Source organism: Numida meleagris, chromosome 2, assembly GCF_002078875.1.
Source record: "Numida meleagris isolate 19003 breed g44 Domestic line chromosome 2, NumMel1.0, whole genome shotgun sequence".
Classification (NCBI taxonomy): Eukaryota; Metazoa; Chordata; class Aves; order Galliformes; family Numididae; genus Numida; species Numida meleagris.
Window position 1 is genome coordinate 86,155,081 of NC_034410.1, and position 11,730 is coordinate 86,166,810.

The following is an 11,730-nucleotide window of genomic DNA, read 5'->3' on the forward strand; positions in this document are numbered from 1 at the left end:
GTTCTAGAACAGCAAGAAAATCACAAAAGGCTCACCAGGACAACAGTGTAAACATTTTAGCTAAACGCCAGAGACCATCTTGTGTCTTAAATTAAAACTGCAGATACACATCAGTCACATTTCACCAGGTGCTGCTACATAGAGGAGACTATTTTAGGGGAAAAAGTCCTTCAACTTTCTAAGTCTAGAGAAAAAGATTAGCTAGATTAGATGAAGAAAGAGAAAAAGAGAGAGAGGAAGGAAGGGAGGAAGGGAGGAAGGGAGGAAGGAAGGAAGGGAGGAAGGGAGGAAGGGAGGAAGGGAGGAAGGGAGGAAAATAAAAATAAAAAGGGAAAGAAATAGAAAAAGAAAAAGGGAAAGAAAAGGAAAAAGAAAAAGAAGAAAAAAGAAAAAGAAAAAGAAAAAGAAAAAGAAAAAGAAAAAGAAAAAGAAAAAGAAAAAGAAAAAGAAAAAGAAGAAGGGAAAGAAAGAAAAAGGGAAAGAGAAAGAAAAAGGGAAAGAAAGAAAAAGGGAAAGAGAAAAGAAAAGAAAAAAAGAAAAGAAAGGAAAAGAAAGGAAAAGAAATGAAAAGAAAAGAAAAGAAAAGAAAAGAAAAGAAAAGAAAAGAAAAGAAAAGAAAAGAAAAGAAAAGAAAAGAAAAGAAANAAAGAAAAGAAAAGAAAAGAAAAGAAAAGAAAAGAAAAGAAAAGAAAAGAAAAGAAAAGAAAAGAAAAGAAAAGAAAAGAAAAGAAAAGAAAAGAAAAAGAAAGAAAGAAAATGTTGGTTCATTATTGCATATGATCAACTCAGATCACTGCTGGTCCCAACCAATGTTCAAAGCCAGCAGCAACAATTTTGCTGTTTTGCCCATAACTGTGGCCCTGTACAGGATGACTCTGCAGAGGTGGAGTTATTGTGGAATAATCACACTCTTGAGTATTGGGTACGCAACCACATCTCAAATCTTGTAACACCCCAGAGGTGTGATTATCTGCTGTCATGCTTTAATTCTTAATTAAAACAAGAACTGCAGCTCAGATAAGATCTGTGAGAGGATTATGGTCACTCTTGGTTAGACAAAGGGGAACATATATCTTTGGAATTAAAATTCAGGTGCTCGGGTGAACCCTGCAATGCTGAGCTGTGCTTGAATCCAGTTCATCTTAGTTTTTCCTTTGATGTGATTCAACCAAGAAGCAGCACACACAGAAAGCTGTCATCCTCAGGAACCAAACATGGAACAGCCTGCTAAACTGCACAGAGCTGCCAACATTTGAACATTCTTGCACTTTAGTAACTTCTCAATATTTTGACTTAAAATAAAACTGCAAACTTAGAGTGTGCTTCTAATGATGCTAAAAAGCATGATTCTTGTTACTAAATATTAATACAAGCCACAGCAGCCATAAAAACACTGCAGGAATGTCCTGATGAAATGTGCACTCAACTTGCAAATATGAAGATGGATATACGGCCCCTGGAGGAAAAATGAACATAAAGCACTTCTGTGATTTTTTTAACTTAATTTTATTTTTAACAAATATTAACCCAACTTAAGGTCTCTTTTAAAGGTTACATTTGCATTTACAAAGAACTTTCAAGCAATTTAACTACAATGAATTTTAACAAAGCAGCTTCCTGCCCTGGCTTCTTACCTATGTTTAAATTTTATGAGACTCTTCTGGCAGAGTTTCGTAGCTATTAAGATGAAAGCCTGGATGCATGCATACTTTAAAAGTGGAGGAGGAGGAAAAAGAAGAATAAAAAGAAGAAAGGAAAATAATCAATTTGGTATCAAATTTATTCCAAAGCCAAAAAGTGCATTTTTTTCTGATTGTGAGAGAAGACATGCAGGGAGGTCAAAGGTCAAGCAAAGAGGAGACAGTATTGTGTAGGAACTGTCACGCATCACCACCTATTTTGACATGCACAGGGCCGTTTGTTGTCTGTCGAACATGCAAATTAAGTGCCTGCTGTCATAGCTAGCCGATATCTGAAAGTGGAAAATGAGACCACCTGTAACCAGTGAATGGAGTGATGGACAAGCATTCAGAGCTCGTCATTTCCAACGCCATTCACACCACCTCCGAATTGCATATGACATGTAAAAATCTTTTCTTAATATTCACAACCGGGAAGTTTGGGGAATTATGGAGGCTTCAACTGCTGCATCTAATGGGTTCTCCAAGCAGACAGCTGTGACTGTGAGCTGGCTTGATAATTAGGTGTCCAGGAAGATTTTATGCTATGAATCAGTTAAAAGGGAGAAAAGAAAAAGAAAATAATGGCAAGCAAAACTCGCTGGAATAGAAATCGTATTAACCCTTGCATGTCTTCCTCATCACTTGGCTTGGCTATACAATTCCTGTGAAGTAAGATTTGCAGAAATCAGACGCATAATAATTTGTCTTCTGTCTATGAGCAGTACTCTCTTCCTACTCGGAAAATTGCACTTCAACACTTCAACCCTGTCTGACGCTTTGTTTTCCTGAAAAGAAAGCATTAAATCTAATATGCCAATTCCTCTCCTATTCAAAAGAATAGGCAAGCCTTTCTTTGTAATTCTAGGTAATCGAATTTTAAGAAACAGATTCATTGTGCTGAAATCATGTCGTGCCATGTGCCTGTACATATGAAAATCAAGTAGTTTAACTAGCTTGTCTGTAATCCTTTGCGTATAATCCTTACTTTTGGATACATATACATTCTTGTGCGTAGGATGCCATAAATATTGCAGGCAGTATAATGACAAGAAAATATGGGATCTTTCTGATTTTTACTTCTGCTTGATAAGTATAGCTGCTCTAAAATGTTCCAGATAGGTTAGTATAGACATGTCAAGCTGCACAGCAAGCTCACAAAGTCTGTGATTTTATGCAGGGCCTAACTAATTAATGCCAGTGTTCCTAAAAATAATAATAATAAGTGTATAACTTCTGTGCTGTGTTCTGAAACTTATTCTGTTTGTGTTTCCTTGCAAACATAAACAAGACATGAATATGTACAGCAGTCAGTCAGCATTCATGAAGGTTACTCAACCCACTGAGGATGTCAGAATTCAGCCACGGAATATTATCCAGAAATGTTTCCAAAAATGACTAGAGAGTTTGTGGACCTCCTCTGCACAAAGACTGCAGCCCTGCTCCAGAGTCCTGAAGACTGAAACTGGGATCGCAAAACCAGACACAGGCGAGAGTTACTGGCAAAATAAACAGGTAGTTCTCAATCATGTCATAGAAAACCTTTTTTTAAAATCAGTTTTAATTTTTAAAAAGCATTATACTTGTTTTTATTATTTGCATTGTGACAAGCTTTAAAATGTGGTAATTGTTTCACCACTTCCCACAACCAGTGTTCATTGCTTCTCTGATTTAGGTCTCTGGGTTCTCTCTTCCCTCCCATGGACAGGGAGAGATGAGAGAAGTTGTAACAGGATTCATTCACCCCTCTGACTGTGTCAGGGAGGGGAAATCAAAAAAGAAAGGAATGAAGAGAGCTAATAAACAGATACACAAGGGAAAAGGAGAGACATTGGACAAAGACAGGTCCTACCTGCACAGAAATCCTACCTGTTCAAAAGCCATCTCTAACTCATCTTGAATAATGGCTACCCTGTCTCTTCCTCTGTGTTCTTGTCCCACTTATTTTAGACCTTGAAGTTCCTTGGAAGCACTGCTTCTCTTAAGATGCCAGGGGCTCTATAGAGAAAAAAGATAAGCATCTCAAGGAGCCAGCCACATACCAGCAACCCTCTTTGATGGTTTAAGTCTCTAAGACTGTGGGAAAACAAAGCAGGATAGCTTGAATTAGATACTATTCAGTTTGTACTACATTGCCTGGCACAGCTGAGATTCTGCAAAGGCATACCTAAACACAACCCTGAAATGCTATCAACTCTGCTTCCTTGTTTCCCCCCAACACCTTAGTTTACTGCTTGAGCAGACAGAAGTGGAAAAGGCAAAAGATGGGCAAGCTCTGTTTCACTCCTTCATACCCACTGCGGAGAATAAGCTTGTTTCTCTGTGCCTGAAATCAAGAGCCAGGGAGGCTTGAAGACAGGCAGCAGGAGGGTGGTGTCATACTAATCAAATCCTAATCTACACACAACAGAAAATCTAAAATACCAACAGTTAAAATCATCCAAGAAAGGGCCAAGTTTCCATAGTACAGAGTGCTTGGCAACAATATCTGATTAAAGATTTCTTCTTCAAAACATCTCACAATTACTATCCACCTGCAACACACAAAACATGCCCCAGCAGTGCCTTTGCATCTGCCATATTATCAGTGTGATATGAGTTCAAAATATCCCTTCTCTCTGAGCATATTCCAGCTTCCTATCATATCTAACTCACTATAAAATGGTGGAAAGAATAAGCATAAGCTTCACTGCCTGGTTTCTGATACGTCCTTCAGCCAGTTCACTGCCTGCAACATCTGTGCTGGCACAAATTGGACGGCAGCACACTCTCACGCAAAAAACCAAAAACTTGCAGATTCAAGTAGGACTCAGACTGGCATTGTTGCTGAAGGACTTTTTTGCAAGATCTGCAGTCTCGGCCACAATGTACATAAAATTATAGAATCATTTGTGTTGGAAGGGAGCCTTAAAGATCATCTGGTTCAACTCCCCTGCAGTGAACAGGGACACCTACAGCAGATCAGGTTTCTCAGAGCCCTGTCCAGCTTGACCTTGAATGTCCGCAGAGATGGGACATCCACCACCTCTCTGGGCAACCTGTTCCAGGGCTTCACTATTCTTACTGTAAAAAAACTTCTTCTTTATATCCAGTCTAAAACTTCCCTCCTTTCATTTGAAACCATTTCCCCATGTCCTGTCACAGCAGACCCTGCTAAAAGTCTGTCCTTTTCTTTCTTATAGCTCCCCTTTAGATACTGAAAGGCTGCTATCAGGTCACCTCAGAGCCTTCTCTTCTCCAGGCTGAACAGCTCTCTCACCCTGTCCCCATAGAGCAGACATTCCATCCCTTGGATCATTTCTGCAGCCCTCCTCTGGATGTGCTCTAACAGGTCTTTGTCTCTTCTGTACTGAGGACTCCACATCCAGATGCAGTACTCTACTCTACTCGCCATCGCAGAGTAGAGGAGCAGGATCATCTCCCTCGACCTGCTGGCCGCGTTTCTTTTGCTGCAGCCCAGAGTACAGTTGGCTTTCTGGGCTGTAAGGGCCATTTCTGGCTCATGTCCAGCTTACCATCCACCGGTACCCTCAAGTCCTTTTCAGCAGTGCTCATCCTTTCATTCCCCAGCTTGTACTGATAGTGGGGGTTGCCACAACCCAGATGAAAAACCTTTCACTTGGATTTGTTGAACCTCATGAGGTTCACCTGAGCCCACTGCTCAAGCCTGTCTACGTGTCTCTGGATGGCATCCCATCCCTCAGGCATGTTAATCATACCACACAGCTTGGTGTCATCTGCAAACTTGCTGAGTTTGCTGCACTGTTGATGCTATTGATGAAGACGTTAAAGAGCACCAGTCCCAGTACTGACCCCTGAGGGGCTCCATCCAGACATGAAGCCATTGACCACTACGCTCTGGGTAGAATCTCGTAATCAGATCCTTATCCATCAAACAGTCCACCCAACAAATCCATATCTTTCCAATTTGAAGAGAAAGGTATCCCCATTGGGGGACCATGTCAAAGGCCTTACTGAAGTCCAGATAGATGACATCAGTCTCTCTTCCCTTCCCAATGACGCAGTTACACCATCATAAAAAGCAACAAGATTGGTCAGGCGGGACTTGCCCTTGGTGAAGCTGTTCTGGTTATCCCATTATCACCTCTCTCACTTCCGTGTGCCTTAGTATAGCTTCCAGGAGGATCTCCTCCATGATTTTCAACAGTACAAAGGTGAGGCTGACAGGTTGGTAGTTCCCTCAGTCATCCTCTCTATGCTTCTGAAAAATGAGTGTGACATTCCCCTTTTTTCCAGTCACTAGGGACTTCACCTCACCATCATGACTTTTCAAATATCATTGTGAATGGGTGGCAACTACATCAGCCAATTCTCTCAGAACTCTGGGATGCATCTCATCAGGACCCATAGACTTGTGGATGTTCTGGTTCCTCGGGTGGTTGCAAACCTGATCTTCACTTTTGGTGGGAGAGGCATCACTTTTCTCCATTTCCCACCTTCTGAACCATCCACTCGAGGGTTCTGTGTAGAGCAGTCACTAGTGAAGACTGAGGCAAAAAAGTAGTTGAGTACCTCAGCCTTCTCCTTGTCCATTATTACTAGCCTGCCTGTATTACCCCTAGCAAGGATATTTCCTCCTGGACTTACCTTTTCTGGTTGATGTACCTACAGAAGTCTTTCTTATTCTTCTTTGAACTTCTTGCCAAGTCTAGTTCCAGTTGGGCCCTGACCTTCTGGACCCCATACCTACATAGCCTAGCAGCATCCCTATACTTCTCCCAGGTTACCTGTCCCTGCTTCCACTGCCTGTGCATTTTCTTCTTGCTCTCTAGCCTGTTAAGGAGCCACGTGGAAGTCCAAAAAGTTGCACTTCCCACTGTGGCCCTATGTATTCAGTTCAACCAGAAGCAAGGCCCTCATGTCATGACTGCCCTTTAGGGATGCCGTATTAACAACCACATCATTTACAAAAAGTCTCCTTATATGCATTTTACTTTGTTGCCATTCAACAAATTAGAGGAATTTTTGTTTTCTACTTTTGAGCTTTAAAATACAACTATACATGTTCAATAACTGCCAGTGTACTCTTTAATATGGTCCACTCCATGTTTCAAAGAAAAGGTGATCATTTTCAGATACCATAAAACTGGCAGTCAGGTAACACTAGATTCTTATATTCCATTACATAAGAAGTTAGAGAGAGATCAAGGTTTGTCAGAAAGCTATTATGCAGGTGGGAAGGGAGACGTGGCCATCAATCTTCCTTCAAGTCAATCCAAGGAGGAACTTGTGCATTGTAGTCGAGTGACATAGTAGTTAGACTATGACTTCTCATTCAGGCCAGACTTCTTAGTCAACCAACTCATTTCATAAATTTTAATCTCAGGTGAAAGTTTTCAGGCAGGTTACAAACTGGCATTAAATGGTTTTCAAGTACAGGTCTAAGTATCAAAGGAAAAGATGGGGATATTTTTAAGAGAATTCTAAGTGTTTCTTAACAACATATTAAAATACCAGGAATCCATAACAATCAAATTTGCCTGCAGTACTTCAGGCCACAAGTTGCTACTACACCCATGCAGAAAACAACATGTCAAACAGAATACCTGATCTGCCTAAAAACGTAGATAAAAATGGTAAAATATTTTTGGAAAAAAAACATCTTATGAATATAGTTCTGTTAAGTCCTTCTGCTCGCTGGGACAAGTCACACTCTTTGTGGCAGATTCAGGAAAAACAGTCCATGGAGTAAAGTGTTATATAGACACACCCGATCTGGTTTAGGCATTTCCAGGCCAATATAAACTACTAAATACTCATTACTTCTGAAAATTCATCTGCTTCTTTCATTCCTTCAGTAAGTATTTTACCAGATAATCTGACACTTGTGTTTCTGCAGATTCCTTCTTGTGGAGGCTTTATTTGATTTTCTTAATTTATTTAATGTGCTTGACTTGAACAGTCATCCTGTAGGCATAAACAATCCAAGGATCCAGAAGCTCTCTTTATTCTTGAAAGATTTGCTATATAGGTGGAGCAGGCAAATAAGGCCTTTCACTTTACGTGACACTTTTACAGAAAGTTGCTTATTCTATCAAAAGTATCTGTCATTGAGAAACAGCCTGACTGAAAGACACAGTAGGTGACAAACTGAACTTTAGGGAACTCTAGGTTCAACCTTAATTGAAATGAGACAATTGCTCTTTCTATACAAATGGAATTTACCCAAATACAAGACCTGTTTGCCACTCAAACAAGTCTCATTTAACCCTAGTATTAACAGCTAAGTGTGACTTAAAGTAGTCTAGACACATTGAATTGTTCCTCTTCACAAAGCATATTTCACCCACATTAAACAAAACAAATAATAAAAATTCTCAAGCGATTTCCAGTAGAATTTCCAGGTTGCCTTTTCTATTACATATAATATTATCTTTAATAGACATTTAAAGCACTATTTATATTATGAAAAATTTCTTGTACAGGAAAAAGCTTTAAAGTTTGCTTTCGTGCATACAACAATTAAAGTATTCAGTTACCCTTAATATTTAAAAGCAGCAGAAATTGTGTTCCTGTGTTAATATGCACAAGATTCTTCTGATTATATTCTTCATTTTCCAAATAAATATACTGACATTTTTGACAAAAATTTTCCAACAACATATTGTGGTGTTAAGAAGGAAAAATAAAAGGACAAACATTCTTTTCTGCTACTTTCCAGATAAGCTTAATTTCCTACATCCTTTAATTGATGGTTTTATAACATAAGTATTTTTCCATGTGACTTTATCTAGCCATTTCAGAAATGCTCTCACTACTATCTATAGATTTCTGAAACATATACAAAAGCAAGTGAGATGAAAACTGAATGACTATAAAGTACACTATCAGAGGAAGTAAATAGCAACAAGCCAAATAACAGCAACAAAAAAAGTGGGCACCAGGCATTGCGATGAAGTCCTCAAACTGGAGTTTTATGATGGCAGCTTAAAGTTTCTTACAAGCCCTTGTGTTGCAGCCTTGAATGAGCCAGGGACAGCTGCACCAATTCTCCACAATTAGTCAAGGTCAGACAGTGGAAAGGGAGGACATTCACTATTTGTCAAGAGAACAATGGCAGGAACCCCAGCCTTTCTCAGCCAGGAATGACTGTTCACTGCATTCATTCAATCAGTGATGAAATTATGCTTGCCTGTTTTTTTTTTTTTTTTTTTGTATAGTAGAGAGGGGCAACCTTTCTAGACAATTGAAGTGTAAGAACTAACAAGGCAGAGCAACAGCACAAAAACAAGCTTGTTTTAAGTACTGAAAGCATATGTTCTTGACACAAATTAATGTTTTGACACTCGCAGAGATTAAGGCAATAACTTCCACAACTTTTGCGTAAAAATACTGAACTCAGTTAAACTTATTACTTCAGTATTGATTACTGGAGTTGCAGATTTAAAGAAGGCATTTTGGGTTTTGTTTTTGTTTTAAACATGTATTTTTCACACACATGAAAATATCCACAAAGAAAAGAATTACATTTTGGGCTAAGACACCCTCAATGTAAGTAACTAGCCAGCGTTAGAAAACATGAGAAACAATCCAAAGTGGCTGTTATTAGCAAGAGAGACAATAAGAAAAGTTAAACATTCTTATTAACAATGAAATTTTTTTTTAGTGTTTAATTTTTGCATATGGAACTGGCTTTTGAGATTCTTTATGGTAGTGCACTAATACAGAAATGTCAAAAATGTGGTTATAAATAATGGATATGAAGAAGTAGTTTTAATATAGAAAACTCATGGTACTGCACTGGGACGAACAGTTTTATTTATGTAAATCCTGTCACCCGCATGAACAAGTGTGGGGATGCAGAATGTGCTTAAACTGTTACTTGGAGACTGTTCTGAGACCACGTTTTTAGAAAGTGCACTGTGAATTTCAATATATTAAAAAAAAATTATCTATATTCACTGCAAGCAGCATTGAAACAGGTTTACTGTAGTTCTGAATGCTAACGTGCTTTTAAATGTTTTATCATATTTGCATTCATCAAAGGCAAACAATTTTTAGGTACTTAGGGCAGTAATTCTTACAGTTAAAAAGTCTAAAAGCATTACCGTAAGTACGGGTAATTAAAAACATCAAAGGGCAAATATTCTTTTTCTGGACACCACCTGAAAAGTAGATTGCATTAGCTTTAGAAGAAAGGAATTTCTCCTTCAGGTAGTTTTTGCAGCTACTAAGGCTGCACAAGCCACACCTGTACTTGCATACTACCATAATAGAGGGAAGGACTGAAATACATGAGCCATTGTATCAACTTCGGAGCATTACTTCTAGTATGGTCCCGACCATAGCCACCTCTTTTGCTGTTCCTCTCCTACAGACACAGCAGGATGTTTGAAAACATTTTTAAAAAATGCACACCATCTGTTTGGTGTTTTTTTCTTCCAAAAATCTTTCCCCTTGTGACCCAAAGCTGCATCAGCCCTGCAGTTAAGGAGCCATCTGCCCCAGCTGAAACACTGATTCTAGAAAGACTCAATACGGGGAAGAAATGGGAGAGATTTTACCTTGATTTAACTTAACACACCAAATAAACTGCTTCCATGAAAAATCTCTAATGAATTATGTCTGAAAACTAGGTATTTTAATATATGAACTTTAGAACATCCCTGTTCACCTCGAGCAATTCAGATAAATCCTTTAAACCAGCACAAATTTTGTTCTTCATATATCTAATAAATACTACAACTTGACTGTATGAACTGTGCCATTACTTGAGACAAGAAATGAGTGCACTACCTTCTAATTGTAAATCTTGATGGTGCTGTCATAACACTGTTTACAAAGCAAGGCATCCTTGACTGGTTTCTTTATCATATTTCCAATGTCAACTGAACAAATTAGAAGAAGATAACGTAAGAGCACAAAGTACCTTTTCAAGCCATTTGGCTTAGTGAAGCAGGATAGATTCTGGTTAAATTACCTCATTTGCAGTCTGGTGGCTCTGCAGGAAGTTAGTGCCTTTTTCTTCACATTGGGCAATTCCTTCCCATCTCTCTTTCTCTAGAAAGCAGCCTGCAAAGTAAATGAAATTTGTACAAGGAGGGCACCACTGAGGACATCTTTAAGCTGCTTGTCATACACCCTCTATACTGATAAGTACAGTTACTGCTTCCTGTGATGAAGATTCAGACTTTAATTTTGTTCATTTTAATTTTCCTCTCCCCAGCCTAAAGCAGAAGTTTTGCATCATCCTTCCCACACTGGTTCTTCCCTATTTGCTAGAAGATGAAGACAGGCTCCCGTGTTTGAAAACAGTGCTGATCAACAGGAAATAGTAGATCTTTTCTAACACTGTAAAAGGAAATTTATTACAGTAAGGAAGATATTATTTCTTGAGCTATTTCACTTTTTTCACTAAATCTATCATAAATCAAACCAACCAAAAAAGAGCTCAGGAATTATTGGATCTGAGAAAGAACTTATTCAAATGAATTCATCTAGCTAAAGGCAACTGTGATTTAACTACATATTTTGAATTTTTCAGTATGAAAAACTAGATATTTCTATTCCATACTGACTTTTCTAATATTTGGAAGGCTGAATTTTGAAACCTCAGAGCACATTAGGAAACAATATTTTGTGGCATTATTGAGAGGGTTTTTTTCCCAAATGTGTCTGCTGCCATATCTGGTATCAGTACCTGACTGGTTTGCAAATTTTTGCAAACAGCCCAAAAAAAAGAAGCATTGCCTGAAACTTTTATTGAGTATAAACTATGCAAGTGATAGCATTTTACATAAAAGTTTTACCCACAGGGAAAAAGAAAAGAATAATGAAACTTATATTAATGTTGAATTTCTAGTAACTTACAAGCTATTTTTACAACATTCATTTAAAGTCACTGTGTCACCTTTTCTCCAAACACCATTAAAATCTAACTAGAAGTATCTCAAATTAGAGCAAAATTCTTCCTGAATACTGTGGGCTGCAGAATGTTCCCAATATATCTATTCAAATATACATGTTCCCTATAAAAACATAGATAAATGTTTTTACATGATGGCAAAACATGTCCAAAATGCTTTAATTC

The 11,730-nt window shown here is 38.3% G+C and overlaps 1 long non-coding RNA gene across 1 annotated transcript; it reads left to right on the top strand.

The window, feature by feature from the left end:
• Positions 35–11,165, top strand: LOC110394484. The gene is made up of 3 exons (XR_002435652.1): positions 35–128; positions 2,971–3,194; positions 10,867–11,165. It is a non-coding gene; the product is annotated as an uncharacterized LOC110394484 (long non-coding RNA).